This window comes from Crinia signifera, chromosome 3, assembly GCF_055691185.1.
Source record: "Crinia signifera chromosome 3, ASM5569118v1, whole genome shotgun sequence".
Lineage (NCBI taxonomy): Eukaryota > Metazoa > Chordata > Amphibia > Anura > Myobatrachidae > Crinia > Crinia signifera.
The window spans coordinates 255690590-255709274 of NC_139219.1; the positions used below are offsets into that span (position 1 = coordinate 255690590).

At 47.2% G+C, this 18685-nt stretch overlaps 1 protein-coding gene across 3 annotated transcripts in view; it reads left to right on the forward strand.

Moving 5' to 3' along the window:
- The window catches only part of PLCH1 (phospholipase C eta 1), a 155832-nt gene that overhangs the window by 119074 nt on the left and 18073 nt on the right, over window positions 1-18685 (forward strand). The window lies entirely within an intron of this gene.

Genomic DNA, 18685 nt, shown 5'->3' on the forward strand with positions numbered 1-18685 from the left:
CAACAACATATTTTCGGTGGATTGTGCCCTGCTTTCACCCCTTCTCAGTACTTGGGCAATGTGCGTTTTTGGTAGGCCTCTTTGGTTCTTGCGCACAGTACCGCAAGCTGCTGTATCTCTTGAACCAAGGGCCTTAAACAGGGGGATGCTAGTGTAAAAGTTATCCACATAGAGGTGATAACCTTTATCCAGGAAGGGGTGCACTAAATCCCAGACAATTTTTCCACTAACACCTACGAGGGAGGGGGGGCATTCTGGCGGTTCAATTCTTGAATCCTTCCCTTCATATACCCTAAACCTGTGGGTGTACCCTGAGGTGCTTTCACACAGTTTATACATTTTTATGCCATACCTTGCCCTCTTACTGGTAAGGTACTGGCGGAATTTAACCCTTCCTTTAAAATGTATAAGGGACTCGTCGATACAAATAAATTTTTGTCCAGGTATGTACATCTCTGCAAATTTGGCACTGAAATGATCAATGACCGGCCTGACTTTGAATAGCCGGTCAAAGGTGGGATCATCTCTGGGTGGGCACTGTGCATTATCGGTGTAATGTAAAAATTTAAGGATTGTCTCAAAACGAGTCCGAGTCATGGCCATACGGTAAAATGGGGTGCTGTACAGAACATCTGTACTCCAATATTGCCTAATTTCTGGCTTTTTTACTATGCCCATATGTAACACCAGACCCCAAAACGTCATCATCTCTACTGCATCTACAGGGGTCCACCTAGCAAATGATGACGTGGGGTTTTGAGCAATAAACTGCTGGGCATATAAATTACTTTGGTCCACCATTAAATTTATAAAATCATCAGAGAAAAATAATTTGAAAAAGTCAATTTCTCTGAGACCTGTTGAATCAAATTGGATTCCTGGGATGGCCAAAAACTCAGGAACCTGGGGCTCAAAATTGTCTGGTGGTGGGGTCCATACGGGATCAATCATTTGGGGGGGTGTCTCAGCTGCTCTACGGGGGCGTCTTTGAGGGGGTCCCTCATCACTAGAGGAGGAAGAGGAGCTTAAGACGAATCCTTCAAATTCCCCGCTTGCATCACTGGCTGTGTCAGAGTCAGAGGCAAGCATGGCATATGCCTCCTCCGCTGAATACATTCTTCTGGATGACTGGGATGAAATTTGGGATGACATTTGGGATGCCATTTTTATTTTTGTGTTTCTGTAAGTGTAATGTTTCAACACGTGTATAGTGTAGGGGGGGTACAAGCTTTATTTCAACACGGGGGGTATGTAGTGTGTATGTAGTGCAGAAAAAAAAATACTTTATACAGGAATTTGATCCCAATAAAAAAAATAAAAAATTGAAGGGGTTAAAAAAAAAAAAAAAAAGGTCCTGCGCCAAAAATTGAGCACAGATGTTGGTCAGTAACGTCCGTCACTGAACAGCGCTCAAAGGCAACAGGACACCCACAAAAGCAACGTGGGTTTAAAAACTATTTTAAAAAAAAATACCACAGCACTCTCCAAAAAAAAAAACAATTTAAAAAAACTGCAGAAAAAAAATTATATCAACCCTGTGCCAAAAATGCTGTTCAGTGATGTACGTCACTGATCAGCGGCCACAGGACACCCACAAAAGCAACGTGGGTGTAATAAACCACAGCACTCTCCAAAAAAAAAACAATTAAAAAAAACTGCAGAAAACAAATGATATCAACCCTGTGCCAAAAATGCTGTTCAGTGATGTACGTCACTGATCAGCGGCCACAGGACACCCACAAAAGCAACGTGGGTGTAATAACCACAGCACTCTCCAAAAAAAAAAAACAATTTAAAAAAACTGCAGAAAAAAAATTATATCAACCCTGTGCCAAAAATGCTGTTCAGTGATGTACGTCACTGATCAGCGGCCACAGGACACCCACAAAAGCACCCACAAAAGCAACGTGGGTGTAAAAACAAAACCCCACTGCACTCTCCAAAAAAAAAAAAAAAACTGCAGATCAGTGATGCAGTGATGCAACACTGATTAGCAGTGAGGGGCAGCAGGCACACAAATGTGGGTGCAACCTGACAGGGTATATATAAAAAAAAAAAACCTGGACCCCCAAAAAGTTGCTGATCAGTTAATTAATTTAAACTGATCAGCACAAAAGGGGGGGCAGCAGGGGGGGCAGCAGTCAGTTGCACAGGCAGCACAACCTTTGGTGCAACTGACAGGTATATATATAAAAAAAAAAAAAAAAAAAAAAAAAAAAGTTGCTGATCAGCACAGATATACTGATCAGCACAAAAGGGGTGCAGCAGACACAAAATATAGCACTCTCTGTCACTCTCTGTAACTCTCTGTCACTATCTCTCACTATCTCTCACTATCTGTGACTCTATGACACTGCAGCAGCAGCACACAGGAAGTCACAAGATCCAGGAAGCATCCAGCTGCTGGCAGCACGCTACCAGCGGTGATCAGCGGTGATCAGGTAAGTATCAGGCAAGGTTCAGGTATGTATAGCACGACAGAGTGGCCGGTGACCGCTCTGCACGCAATTCCAGACCGGAATGGCGTCTGCAGCGCAGTCACCGTTAGTTTAAATGACGCGCCTTGGCTGTGATTGGTCCGTCGGTCCGACGGACCAATCACAGCCTTGGGGGCAGGTGGGGTGAGGTGTGGTCATCACCGGTGACCCCCTCATGCCCCCTCACACCCGGCGGTGATTGACACCTGTGTTACCGAGCGTCTGATTCGCCGGTAACACAGGAAAACGCTGCGACTGGCTGTTCACATTGAACAGCCAATCACAGCGATCGCCGACGGGGGGGAGGCATCGCCACCCCCCCTGGGCATGCAGGGACATGTCTGCTGTCAGGGACAGCAGACATGTTTAAACTGTCACCGTGTCTATAGACGCGGGGACAGTTTAAAGTCATGACGTATATATACGTCATGTGTCGGGAAGTACATCCCGGCCATGACGTATATATACGTCAAATGTCGGGAAGGGGTTAAAGGCCAAAGAGGTTGGCACTATGAATTGTATAACCTACAAAAGATCTGCACATGTTGATATAGTAATATTATAGAATAAATTGATGGGATTTCTGGATTAAGTTGCATATTACAGTATAATGATGTCTGTTTTCAGGGTAGGTGTATTTGGGTGCTTTACCCTTCAGACAGGACTGTCTGTAACAGTATGCAGTCATTAGATCTACAATGTCTAGGTCAGGCATGTCCAAACTATGGCCATCAAGCTGTTGTGAAACTACACATCCCAGCATGCTTTGCAATAGTTTTAGCATTCCCCAATATCAAAACTGTGGCAAGGCATGATGGGACTTGTAGTTTCACAACAGCTGGAGGGCCATAGTTTGGACATGCCTGGTCTAGGTCGACAGTCAAAAGGTCAAGAACTATTGGTAGATACTCCAAAGGTTTACAGTCAAATGGTCAACATGGCCAAGAGATCGACATTCAAAAGGTTGACATGGTAAAAAGGTTGACATGGAAAGGTCTACATGAAAAAAGTCTACATGATGGTTTTTTTGCACCGACTTGTGTGGACAGGCAGTATTTCATACCCTATCATCCAATATGGCGTAGTGGGAGAATATAATAGATACGGTACACTTAGACGGTGTCCTTAGCGACCTATGTTGACATAAACACCAAATACAACATGAAAAACCCATGTTGCACTTGTCAAATGTCGACCTTTTGAATGTCAACCTAAAATACTGTAACTGTCTGTAACCTCCGTATAGTGATGAAAGCCTAAATGCAGAGAAATACTAATCCTTTGAGGGTGATAAAGTAGACAGAGATAAAGTGCCTGAATCTAACCTGATCGCATGGCTGTGAATTCACACAGCCGACAAATACTGTTACAATGCGCATGCGTATGGCTCACAGTACTCATGCGCAAGGCCGTCCTGCGATGAACTCCTGCAACTAGTACTGTTCGCAAGGTGAGTGACAGGGAGTGGGTGTGTGCAGGGGCGTAACTATAGCACCGCAGCCCCCGCCACCGCGGGGGGGGGGGGGCGCTATGCATGTGGGGGCTGCGTTGCTATAGTTACCCCCCCCCAATCCCCCGCAGACTTACGTATCTCGCTGGTCCCGGCGGCTCCGTTCTTCTGATGAGGACCACCACAAAATGGTCGCCCCCCTATAGCACACTGTTCTCCGAAACTGTCTGCTGTATGGGGGCGGCCATTTTGTGGTGGTCCTCAGCAGAAGAACGGAGCCGCTGGGACCAGCGCGATAGGTAAGACTGCGGGGGAGGGGGTTAGCATGGGCGGCGGGGGGGTGCTTGACGGGGCGGCGGCGGGGGGTGGGTATGGGCGCCCCCCCCCTAACGGCGGGGGGGCGCCCAAAACGTAGCTACGCCACTGGGTGTGTGAGGGTGGAAACTGTCTTCTGTTTTTTTTTGGGGAGTAGCAAGAAAAATGCTGTGCATGCAAAAAATAACAAAATGCTGGGAGTGTCGGGAAAACCGCAGACGTGTCATGCTAGCGTAGGGGATGGTTTGTGATGTCAGCTTAAGCCCAGATGGGTCTGTTTTTTATTGCATCACCAAGTTAGTCTTAAGGCCCATACACACTGGGTGACTTTAAGCTGAAAGTCACTCAAAACAGCAAGTTTGAGCTTTCAGCTCAAAGCCGCCAAGAAGATGAGCAGCTTTCAGGACGGCTTTGCATAGCGCTCCGCTATGAATTCACAGCCCAAAGTACCAACCAATCTGCTCCTAGCTGCAATATCACAGGCTGAGTTTGAAAAATGGCAGTTATGAGCAATTTAGTTGGAAGTTTATCCATGTTTACCAACTTTTATTATTAGAATAGCGGAACCAGTTGTGCTGGTGGTGTGACTACTCCTAAAAGGTGGCAGGGCCACGGATGAAGGGACGAGTCTCGAGGGTGTGGAGGGTTAGTGGGACAGTCTACAAGTTGCAGTTTGGAGGTATGGTTTTATCCCTGTCCACTTTATCTCTCTCCATGGCCTAGCCATTGTCCGTTATGATATACTCAGTGAGCTTTGTTTCTGTGCTGCAGTCTCTCTAGACTGTTTCTGCACACTTGTCTATATGCCCAATAATACAGCGTACAGTACATGTGCAGTCTGGTGTGAACAGGTAGGAAATGAAGCATCCTCAGGTGAGTAGTTAATGTAATGTTGGGGTGGCTATGCAGTATAGGTCTATGAGAATAAAAAGAAAAGATGGGGTCATAACAAATGACTGCAGCGATTGCAAAGATGGGTCTTTGTATGTCACATACAGAGATTATGCCAGTCTCCGAGGGTCCCCGCACTGAAAAAATGCACATAAGCGATTATGCGCATGCGCAGGTAGGAAATATCAGTCACCATTGTAAACTCAACAAGTATGGAGTTGAGTGTAAGGGCCAATACAACAAATTACAGCCAGATATGGCTGGGTCTAGAAAAATATTGGGAGGAGCAATATATGTACATGAAGCTACACTGAATCTTATGGTGTGTACAGACGGTCAGATCGGATCGTGGAGACTATCTGAAGGCACATCCGATTTGCATACAATCTTGACTATATAGTGCAGATCTGCACTATATAGTCAAGGCAGACAAGACTTTCTGCCTTGCGATACGTGAACGCGCATCGGTATTGGATCTGGATCTGAAGGGTTAAAACCCTTGCGATCTGCATCCGATTCCGATCCAACATCGGAAGGCAAAAAGTACAGTGTGTACCCACGGTACTCTTTACCTAGCACGGCGCCCATCGCGGGCATTGAATGCTCTTAAAAATCTGGTGCGACGCGACCGACGCGATGCCCGCGATTTCCCATAGGGAACAATGTTAAATTTCTCAATTGACCCGATTTTTCTGTTCAATGCCTCAATTGACCCGATTTTTCCATAGGAAACAATGTTAAATGGCCCACAGAGGCCAAATAGGCACCCTAAATTGTGAAATGGCCCCCACAATTGTTAACGCCACCCCACAATCAACGTCAACCCGAAGCGTGGCGAGCGCAGCGAGCCCGCGAGGGGCGGCGGTACGCGTCCTATGACCTTTTCATACCCCCACTATCCACGTCGGCGTGGAGTTGAGAATAGAATAGTGTGGCGAGCGCAGCGAGCCACCGAGCCCGAAGCGTGGCGAGCGGACGCGGATACCTGTGAAGCCCACGAAGGGACGCGTTTACCTGTGAAGGTATCCGCGGCCCCTCGCGGGGCTCGCTGCGCTCGCCACGCTTCGAGCTCGGTGGCTCGCTGCGCTCGCCACACTATTCTATTCTCAACTCCACGCCGACGTGGATAGTGGGGGTATGAAAAGGTCGTAGGACGCATACCGCCGCCCCTCGTGGGCCCGCTACGCTCGCCACGCTTCGGGTTGACGTTGATCGTGGGGTGGCGTTAACAATTGTGTGGGCCATTTCACACTTCAGGGTGGCTATTTGGCCTCTGTGGGCCATTTAACATTGTTTCCTATGGAAAAATCGGGTCCATTGAGGCATTGAACAGTAAAATCGGGTCAATTGAGAAATTTAACATTGATCCCTATGGGAAATCCTGTCGGTCGCGTCGCACCCGATTTTTAGTGCATTCAATGGCCGCGATGCCCGCAATTTTTTTACCTGCGATGCCCACGATCAAAATCGTGGGCACCGTGCTAGGTAAAGAGTACCGTACCCACTATTACATACATATAAGGAGGTAGTAGCTCTGGAAGCTGACTCAGGATTAGGGCTACACTACTGTATGTGAGTGTTTCATTGCTGCATAAGAATAACTAATATTTTCATTCTCTCACACTATTTCTGCTAGGGAAATATGTTTTCTTTAGGCTGTTTTGAGCTAGAGAGGTCACCACTGCTAGGCTTATACTCTTATACTCTGAATTCTTTTCCATGATAAAATTGGCTGTGTTAATTTCTAGTATTCTATTTACATTTGAGTAGATTGATATGGATTTAAAGTGTTTTCCTTGGATACAAAAGAAGCTTTGCCGTTGTTGTGGTCTGTGATTTGAGCTTTTATCGTAATTGCATGTTTTGCTGACATAGATCCAAACAATTCAGCTTTATCTTTCTAAGCGACACAAATGCTCAGTTTTGTATATCCTACTAGAAGGCTGCTGTGATTCAGAGGCTGGCACAAAAGCAGTTTCTCTTCCATACAAAGATACGCTGAGCTAGTGGAGCGCGATGTAACCCTGAACGTTTGTAAATACCTGAATGTAACAAGGTGCACTTGTATAGAAATCAATCATAATCTGTCCTTTCATAGTCAACCTCTTAATTACCAAACAAACGCTGAGGGAAAGGAACCGCTGCAGTGCTGGATTTATAAACAACTGAGATAGGCGTACTAACAGTCCTACAGGGTATACGCAGCAATTGCATTCATCTCACTTACGCTAACATTCATCCCTCGTATTGTTGTTATTGTTAGACTGATTTCCTTCCCAACCAAAATAAAAACGTCATGGCCGCTTCTTGTCATGGACAGTGCTCAAACTGAACCTGACCAAACTATTTCTGTTCCCTGTGTTATGCATTAAAATTTTTTGTATGTAAACCATTTACCTATCAATCCTCTGTTATATGCATGGTCAGGAGAATGCATGGGTTCAGTTGCCTATACATATAGGGCGGGATGTATTAATATATGCGGTTGGCATCACGGTGCGATGACGAAGGCCTCCCACGATACCTGGAATGTGGTGTGCGGGGGGTCTCCATCTCCTCCCAGCCGCCTCCTGCTCCCTTCACACTGGGACAGCTCAGCGTGGCTGTTCCCGGTGCCTCCTCTTCCCCCCTGCAGCCGGAGGCACGTCCGGCTGCGTTGCTAGGGGGAGGAAGGGCTTACCTTCCGGGGTCCTGGAGGACCTGCAGGAAGGTAAGCTGGAGGGAGGCGGAGAGGGGGTCGGTGGGGTTGTGGCGAAAAGAAGCCCATAGGCTTCTATAGGGTATCATCACCCAAAGGTGGCGATACCCTACAATGCAGTAACGTGTAAAGTAAACCGGGGGTTTTACCGCATTTTCAGCTCAATACATCCCGCCCATAGGCCCTTATTTTGGTTCACTCACAGAGGCAAATTCCTTCTCAAATGGACACAACCATGTGCACTGCAGGTGTGGCAGATGTAACATGTGCAGAGAGAGTTACATTTGGGTGAGTTATTTTGTTTCTGTGCTGAGAAAATACTGACTGCTTTATTTTTACACTGCAATATAGATCTCACTTTGAAGTAAAAACCCCTTTCAAATCTAACTTTCTCTGCACAATTACATCTGCCCCACCTGCAGTGCACATGGTGGGGCACATGAATTTGCCTCTGCGAGTGAACCAAAATAAGGGCCATAGCCCAAACATGTATTTACTGCATGTTTACTGTACCTATGTTGCTTTCTTCTCCTCCCGGTGGCATGGGCGAGCGCAAAGGTGGGTTGGCCGAGGAGTGTGACAGCGCGATCACATCATCGTGACTTTGCAGGCACTGTATAGCGGGGCTACAATGGTGCAATTCAATTACCTCATCAGGTTCCCCTCAGACTCCCCATTTGTACTCTGTTTTGGGCAGTGGTAGTGAGCGGGGGACATCTGCGGAAGCAGGATTTTTGCACAGCTTTGCGGGAGTGCCAGGAGCGTCATCCGATTTTTCTTGAGCCTTATGGCCATTCCCGGTGGGTAGGCAAGTAGGATCTTCTGTATCTGTGCATACTGTAGCTCACTTTTTGAAGATGCTTTTGAAAAATACTTATTATATATGTGAAGAAATGTTCCTTGGATTTTGTTTAGAATGTTTAATAGATATACTGAGGCAGTACAGGTTGAGTATCCCGTATCCGAATATCCGTTATCCGAATTATTCCGAAAACCATACATTCCAGAAAGTGGAAAAAAAAATTTTATTTGCTAAACACTTACTGGGGACATTTGTAACAGCATCACTGGGGGCATGATATGTAACTGGCACTATATATGTGCAAGAAAATGATTGCTTGGCATTCAAATTCAATATATGAGATAGTACACACATTTTATTTCATGTTTTGAAACCTTGTTTTTTGAACAAATAAAATATATTTGTGGGCATTTCATGTGTTTGATGTGTTTAGACAGCATAAATGCAAGATACTTCAAAATACATCATTGAAATATTAAAATATTCCGAAATACGGAATAATCCGTTATCCAAAATTCTCCTGGCCCCGAGCATTTTGGATACGGGATACTCAACCTGTATTTATTATTATATACAGCTTCCTAAATAATGGCCGATGTTCATGCAATAGAGTGTTTTTTTAGAAGATGGCGCATGTGCTGTGACCACACTGGTGCCGCTGCAATTCTGACAGGAAGTGACCATTTGGAGGTGTTAACGGGGAGTGTTAAAAGAAGAAACCACATGTACTGTATGTCATGGCCATTTTCAGGGCATGTATCTCTCTCTGGTTGCAAACTCGTACATGCAAATATGTGGCACCTGTGCCTCTATTGCTGTGCAGTTTGCGTAACCATAAGCCAGCCTTGTCCTCATTGTTTCTCATTATAGGCTGCAAATGTGCACGCAATAGCAAATGAGTTTATGATGGCTTCTCTAGGCACGTATTAATTTGTGGGTCGCAGTTCATTTGCTAATATTAGCAGCTTCCTAGCCTTGAAAATCGACTGCCTTACTTGTGTAGTTTCAAGGCGGCAGCCTAAGCTACGTTATCAGCATAGCCCAAAGGCTGCCTAGCGTAGTCAGCATAGTGTCTCCGTGGCAACCCTGCGTAGTCAGCGTAGTGTCCCCGTGAGGCAGCTACTCACCCTACTGTTGCCGGGAACTGCATCTCTGTTCCCGGCCTTCCTGGCAAGCCTAGTGAGCGCCTCTCACACAGCGCCGGCACCCGCATGATCCCCTCTCCGGCGGAGAGGAAATCATGCGGGCGCCGGCAAATATGCGCTTCATCTGTCTGAGACGCTTCTGTGTCTGAGTAACTATTGCGGCAGGGTACAGCAACCCTGACGACAGGGTTAGGGGTTTGGTAGCGTGTGCGTCTCCTGCACTAAGAGGGGGTGCGGTTGCAAGTGCGTCTCATACACAATAAAGGACGCATTTGCCAGTGCTCCATGTTACATACTGGCAAATGCATCCATTTGAAACCCCCACTATCCATGGCAGACCGAAGCGTGGTGATCGTAGCGAGGGGACGCGTTACGCGTCCTCCCGACCTTTTCATACCCCCACTATCCACGTCGGCGTGGAGTTTTTAAAGTGTGGCGAGCGCAGCGAGCCACCGAGCCCGAAGCGCGGCGAGCCCTGCGAGAGGACACGGAATACTAAGTAATCCACCTGGCAGGAACACATTTACACCTGCCATAAGCGGCCACGGGAACACTAAGCTACGCTGATTCTGACAGGGACGCTCGCGGAAACACTACACTACCTTTAACTACGCTGGCCGCGGTCATTCTGACAGGGACACTACGCTGACTACATAACTGCCGCCGTGAAACTACACAAGTACCAAATAAGTTTGCATCCGTTAGTTCTGGCACAGCTGTAGTGCACTGAACTACAGTAAGTATGTAGTCATCCACAATGGTGAGAGTCCATGTTAGTGTTAGGGATAAGCTGTGGTCAGGATTTGCCTTTAAATATATGCTGATTAAACTGTCACCATGTCAACATTCTGGCGCAATGTTTCTGAATGTTGATATTTTATACCAAACCTTAAATGATACATTGTAGCGCAGGGACTGCAGACAATTCTGTACACTACAGGGCACTACTTGCTGTAGAATCAGGGTTGGTGCTGACATAAATTATGTGCAGTGTTTCCATTAAATGTAGATAATAATCCTATGGCAGATTACTACTCAGAAAAGTTTATGTTTATTAACAAAAGTGTCGAGGTCAACAGTCAAAAGGTCGACCACTGAAGGTCGACACATGGAAAAGGTAGACATGCATTAAGTCGACATGGTCAAAGGGTCGACACAAGCACAATGTTGGCATGGGAAAGGTCAACATTAGTTTTTCATGATTTCCCAGTGGGCACAGAGGGAGAATATAATAGTTTGCCGAGGGCATCGAGACACTGTACCCGAAACATGGCAAGCGCACGTGATACAGTAATACGATGTCCATGTCCACCTATGTCAACATTGTCACAAAAACATGAAAAACCCGTGTCCACCTTTTCCCAATGGTGCCCTTTTCCATGTCAACATTTGGCTTGTGTCACCTTTTGACCATGTCAACGTAACGTGACCTTTTCATGTGTTGACCTTCTGTCTGTGGACCCATAGTGGTCGACCTATTGACTGCCGACTTACAAACTGTCAATCAAACAATCCGCCCCCAGCTAGCACAATAGTTGCATAGTCTATTTAAACTAAAGGTCCATACACACTGGGCAATTTTGCCCAGCATTTATGGACAGTGATGATCGTTGTCATCACTAGCCGGCGCTGTCAGCACGGGGCGGACGGCTTTCCAAAGTGCAGCGCTATGGAAAGCTGTCCACAAAACCAGCAGTAATACCTGCAGATGGTAATACCAGCAGACGAGCGGCGTCCGGCAACGAAGATGCAGTAGCGCGCAGCAGCGCTCACCGCTCATCCCTGGGCCATACACACTGGGCGGCTTTCATGCTGAAAACCGCTCAGACGGGAAAACTAAGCGGCTTTCACATGAAAGTCACCCAGTGTGGATCAGCCTTGGCCCTAAGAGTGGCTTCCTTACAGTGGAACATAGGCGATACTTGTTTCACTTTACAAAGCAATAAACGTACGACAAATCCTCACCTATACATACTGTAGAATGTTTTTGCGATGTTATTTTTAGTATAATGCTCCGATATAATGAGGCAGACAAGTAGCTTTATTACCTGTCTGCATTTCTGTAAGTAAAAGTGCAGTATGACCGAGCATTCTCCCATTTCCTTTGACAAATTCAATTTCCTGTACTGCGGAGATGCATTAGCGTAATACGCACGTTTAAAATTATCAGGTCATCTTTTGCTTTCGATACCAGCAGATGCTAATAGAATGATTACAGCCATTTATTGACATCTAGTTTGCTGTATCAGGCTTTTAAAAAATGAAATGCTACTGCAGTGTTGTGAATATGGAAAGTACTGTATTACATCTTACTAATGGTACAAAACGGGGAATAAAAAACTATGCAGATATCAATACGATGGATTGTCTGACGCAGGAGCATTTTCAAGTCATCTTACTAGTTATTCTGTAGAGTATCAGATTTTCAGTCTTGTACGAGTTACTGGAGACCACACGTATGATGCTCACCTGCAGGAACAAGTGGTTTTCCTGTTAAGCAGTGACAGTATCCATTATTATCAGTACATTGAGCCCTTCTCATGACAACATAGTAATAATGCACACATTTCAACTGAAGATCATTTAATTACATGAGATATGAGAGACCTATGTCTAGAGCACTGTTCATAGGATCATTGAACTGAATTAAGCCCTGCTGGCCTCTGGGGATGCGGTCATTTGGTCTACAGCATGATGGTCGACGGTCATTAGGTTGACACCATTATGTTGACATGGGAAAATGTCGACATGGTTCTAGTTCAACAGGTCATTAGTTGGACAATGTCTAGGTTGACATGCAGAAAGGTCGATATAGGGTTTTTCACTGTTTTTTGAGCTGACATGTGCTGACAGGCGGTATTTCATGCCCTACCATCCACTAGGGCATGGTGGTACAACAAAATAGTGTGCCGAGCGCAGCGAGGCACCGTGCCCGACGCATTGCGCAGCGAGCGATGCGAGGGGATGTGGTGCACTTGAAACTGTGTCCATGTTGACTGTGTTGACATTCAGGTAAAAAACAGTGAAAAATCCCATGTCGACCTTTTGAAAGTTGACATAGACATTGTCGAACTAATGACCTGTCGAACTAACAACCTATAAAACTAATGACCTTTCGACCTAGAACCATGTCGATCTTTCCCCATGTCAACCTAGACCCATGTCGACCTTTTTCAATGTTGACATAATGGTGTCGACCTAATTACTGTCGACCATCATGCTGTAGACCAAATGATCCCAACCCGGCCTCTGTCTGGACATATATAAATGTGCAAATTCATGTAAATGCTTGTAGCAGTTTTTAGCGCTATTAAATTGCAGCCTGCGGCAAGTCTGAAGTCCTGTACCTGCTGTGGATTCTTATTTGCACTCTTCTTAGCACTGGGCACTTAATCTGGAATCTATGGGTTACCGCACATTAGCCATGTGCTTACCGTGGGAGCAAATGGGCTTAACATTATATAGCTCTGGGTAATATAGCTCAAGGCTATCTTCCTGCAGAAAGCACCACAAGTAATTGAGTCTGCCCTATTATTATTATTATTATTATTATTATTATTATGTTTTAATTACATGGCACACAAGGGTTATGTGGGGCCTTACAAAGTATATAAACAAATGAGTAAGCAAGAAAACAGTGACTTACAGTACAAGACAATGTAGGACAAGTACATGGTATATAAACATTTCTGGATTATGACACTAAAGTAAGCATCAGGGTGGGAGAAACCAAGGGCTGAGTGCAGTTGTAAGGAGTATGAAGTAGAAGATAGTCCAAGTTAGAGAATGGAAAGCACGTGAGGAGAGTGAGCCCTGCTCATGAGGGCTTACATTTTAAAGGGGAGGGGCAGACAGACAAGGGTGACACAGAGGGGCTATACAGTATAAGAGATATACTGGGTTTGATGAAGAAGTGAAACTTGAGAGATTGTTTGAAGTTTTGTAGAGAGGTGGAGAATCCAATGGGTAGAAATAGAGAAATCCAGAGATAGGGAGCAGCACATGCAAAATCTTGGAGATAGGAGTAGGAGGAAATAAAACAAAGGCTGGAGATTCGGTATGCATTTGCGGAGCAAAGTAGGTGTGCAGGAGTGTAAGAGAGAGAAGTGAGCCTCAATGTTCCTCTTAGTGATGGAAGCCTTAGGAGGCAGGAGTGGAAAAGCAGTGAGGGAGAAGTTAAAACGAGAGCAGGGTAAAGGGGAGTTGCTGAGTGAAGACCAGATCAAGGGCGGGATGCTATAAACCAGAAATGCAGTAAAAAACCCTCCCAGCATGCCCTGGGGCTGGCGCCATGCTCTGCGCCTGCGCAGACGGACTCACGGGTCTCAGACATAAGCATGGAATGTATACCTGCAGTCATGGCAATAAATAATGAGTTTTAGACCATGGCTGATTGTCTCTCGGGGTTGGGGGGGATGACAACTTTTTTTTTGTTTTCCAACTTCTTGGGGAATTATAGCCATTGGATGACTAGTTTGGGTCTTGTCAGCTGTATGGAAGGGGGACCTGATGCTGCCAGTCTCCAAGCTATAGTGTTAAAAGATTTCAGCAGACACTTACAGATTAAATATCTGCTACAATTTGGACAAGTGTGTAGATTGTATGTATTTGTAACCAGGTCTGCAGTAGGATTGTATAAAGACGCTGATCTAGAGTTGAATCTCCTTAGGATTGGAAAGTGTGTCCCCAGCTTTAGTATTATACTGTAATTCAGTAGTTCTACCACCATGATTAGCCTGTAGCAAAAACTGATTCAGGCAGCATGACAGGAGATGCTTGCATTCAACCTGCAGTAGTTTACTTAATGTAGTAAAATATTTAAGGTACATCATAATACAATAGTTTACTAATAGTTTACTTGTCTAAATTGGACAGTTGTTTCCAGATAGGAAAAGGAGTGTGTATCAATAGATGTACAGTAACAAGGAAGTCCATACTTCGACAGTCCACACTTCGACAGCAAATGTTCAATATGCAGAAGGTCGGTACAAGAGGTCGACCTGGTCAAACTGGTCAACACAAGTTTATTTTTTTGTTTTTTAATGTAACTTTGGATGTTTCATGTGTACCCTCGTGGGCTCACTTCACTTGTCATGCTTCAGGCAAGGTGACTCATTCTGCTACCACTGATCTCAACACAGGTTACTATTCCCAAGCGTAATCCACGTGGATGGCAAATGATGAACGAGTTGAGAACATTTTTTTTTTTACCAAAAAAACAACTTGTCAACCATTTAAACCTGTTAACCTTAAGCGCGGGCTACCTTATACCTGTCGGCCATTTGGGATTAACCTATCAACCCGGTAGAGAGGTTTTTCCTCTATAGGACAAAGAATAGTATCTCCTATATATTTGGCTACATCTGTCACTCAAAGTGGGTGTCTGTGTCTATAACGCTCTGTTCCTGGACTTTCCGCTTAATGTGTGATTGCCTTCATCTGTGCTGAACACCTTTCTGAGAAATTAACCTGTTTAAAACAGGTGATGGCAATCATACATTAAGGGGAAGTCTAGAAACAGAGCATTGTGTCCCTCCTGGAGAGGGTCATGTTGGGAGGTATGTGACAGAGAACCAGCCCAGTGAGCCCACAGACAGTGCCAGACACCCACTGCCTTCCCATGTTGCCCAGCACTGCTACTCCACAGCCACCAGGTGAGCGCCCCCCTCCCGTGATTTGCGGCAAAACCTTCCCCCCCGCGCGCCCCCCCCTCCCGCGATTCGCGGCAAAAACACCCGCTCCCCCACGACCCCCCCTACCGCGATTCGCTGCAAAAAGAACCCCCCCACGACCCCTCCCGCAATTCGCGGCATAACCACCACCCCGCGACCCCCCCCCTCCCGCGAATCGCAGCAAACCCTCCCCCGTGACACACACACCCCCCCCCCCCGATTCGCGGAAAAAACACCCCCCCCCCGCGACCTCCCTCCCGCGATTCGCGGCAAAAAGAACCCCCCGCGACCCCCCCTTGCACGATTGGCGGCACCCCCCCTGCAACCCCCCTCCCGCGATTCGCGGCACCCCCCCCCCCCCCCCCCCCCGCAATTCGCAGCAGCCCCAGGATTGTCATGTGTCGACATGGACACCAATGAAGTGGCACACTTATGTCAACATTTACATGTGTTGACCTTTCTGTGTTGATTTTTTCTTGTGGCGATTCGCGTCACACCCCCCCCCCGCAACCCCCCCTCCCGCGATTCGCGGCACCCCCCGTGACCCCCCACCTCCCGCAATTCACGGCAACCCCCCACCGGAACCCCTGTGAACCCCGCCCTCCCGCGATTCGCGGCACCCACCCCCGCGACCCCCCCTCCCGCAATTTGCGGCACCCCCCCGTGATTCGCGGCAGCTCCAGAATTAAATTGCACATGGAAAACACTGACATGTCTATGGTCGACAATGAAAAAGGTTGTCATGAGTTTTTGAAGTTTTTTTGTCATTTTTTGAATATTTTCATATTCATTCTCATGTGTTGACATGGACACCAATGAAGTGCCACACTTATGTCAACATTTACATGTGTTGACCTTTCTGTGTTGATTTTTTTCTTGTGGCGATTTGCGTCACACCCCCCGCAACCCCCCCTCCGGCGATTCGCGGCACCCCCCCGCGACCCCCCCCTCCCGCAATTCGGGGCAACCCCCACCGGAACCCCCATGAACCCCGCTCTCCCGCGATTCGCGGCACCCACCCCCCGCAACCCCCCCCCTCCCGCAAATCGCAGGCACCCCCCGCGATTCGCGGCAGCCCCAGGATTAAATGGCACATGCAAAACACTGGCACGGCTATGGTCGACAATGAAAAAGGTTGACATGAGTTTTTGAAGATTTATTTCATTTTTTGAATATTTTCATATTCATTCTCATGTGTCGACATGGACACCAATGAAGTGCCACACTTATGTCAACATTTACATGTGTTGACCTTTCTGTGTTGATTTTTTCTTGTGGCGATTTGCGTCACACCCCCCCAAACCCCCACTCCCGCGATTCACGGCACACACACACACACCTCCCCCGCGATTCTCGGCACCCCACCCCGTGACCCCCCCTCCCGTGATTCACGGCACACCCCCGCGACCCCCCCTCCCATGATTCGCCGCAACCCCCGCCCCGTAACCCCCCCTCCCGGATTCGCGGCACACACCCCGCGACCCCCCCTCCCACAATTCGCGGCACCCCCCCGCAATTCGCGGCAGCTCCAGAATTAAATTGCACATGGAAAACACTGACATGGCTATGGTCGACAATGAAAAAGGTTGACATGAGTTTTTGAAGTTTTTTTTTTTCATTTTTTGAATGTTTTCATATTCATTCTCATGTGTCGACATGGACACCAATGAAGTGCCACACTTATGTCAACATTTACATGTGTTGACCTTTCTGTGTTGATTTTTTCTTGTGGCGATTCGCGTCACACCCCCCCACCCCCCCCCCCCCCCCCCCCGCAACCCCCACTCCCGCGATTCACGGCACACACACCCCCCCCCCCCCCCCCCGCGATTCTCGGCACCCCACCCCGTGACCCCCCCTCCCGTGATTCACGGCACACCCCCCGCGACCCCCCCTACCATGATTCGCCGCAACCCCCGCCCCCGTAACCCCCCTCCCGCGATTTGCGGCAACCCACCCCGCGACCCCCCTCCCGCGATTCTCTGCAATCCCTCCCCTCCCGTGATTCGCAGCATCCACCCCCCCACAACCCCCCCTCCTGCAATTCGCGGCACCCCCCGCGACCCCCCCTCCTGCAATTCGCGGCACCCTCCGCGACCCCCCCTCCCGCGATTCGCGGACACCTAAGTTGCAATACAGGGCATCTTTCATACAATTCTAACCATATTTCTCATATACAAACGTTCACAAATTAAGGGGGCGCAGCCCCTTACGACGGTGTGAAGAGCGCCCGTAGGGCGCGATGAATCACCTAGTATATCATACTTGCTGACTTTTTAAAACTCCTCTTCAGGAGAAGCCCGGAGAGGAGTGGAAGGGGGGCGGGAAGAGGCTACGTTGTGGGGGCGGGCGAAGCTGATGTCACTAAGCCCCACCCCCATGACCGGCAGCAGCATTAATTTGCAGGCCCGTGGATGGTGGGAGGGGCTAAAATTTCACAAAATTATGACCCGTGAAATTCTGAGCTTTAAACCGCGGGGAAGGGGGGAGCCGGGGCTGTAGGGAAAAAGCGGGAGACTTGCCCACCTTACCGGGGTGCTGGGATGGGGACCCGATTTGCGGGACCCTCCTGGCCATTCCGGGAGGGTAGGCAAGTCTGGTATATATAAAAGAGTACTCAACAATTTGCAGTAAATTAACTAACTAAATTAATATATATAGTATTTTGCATATTGAATAACACAAATTACATACATTAAAATTACTTTAAATCAGAAATATTTGTATCCATAATATTTCAAACAAAAATATTGAATGTTGATATGTTGGGGCATTTACTATAAAAGGAGTTCTGTTGAAGATGGGATATTACCAATAGCAATTAATCAGATTCTATCCTTTTCTAGAAGATGCTAAATATATAAGAAGTAGAATCTTGTCATAGTAAATTTACCCCTTTGTGTCTGGGACTGACAATACATATTGATAACATTAAAAACAAATTCCTAGAAGCAACAGTACTGTCACACAGAAATATTACTAAAATACTTTATAAGGGGCTGCTTCCATTATGTCTAATTATACTCCCAATCATTACATACAGATGGGTCAGGTCCCATCTTTGCAGGGGATGGCGCTGGCGTCGCCAGCCGCCATCCCCCGCCAGCGCCATCCCCTTCCGACGGCGCTTCCATCAGTTCCCCGGGTCCCCGCCGCCTGCCCGCACCCCCCACTAACCCCCCCTAACCCTGTCCGTCTCCCTGAGGCGTTTAAGTACAAAGAAGTCTGCTACACA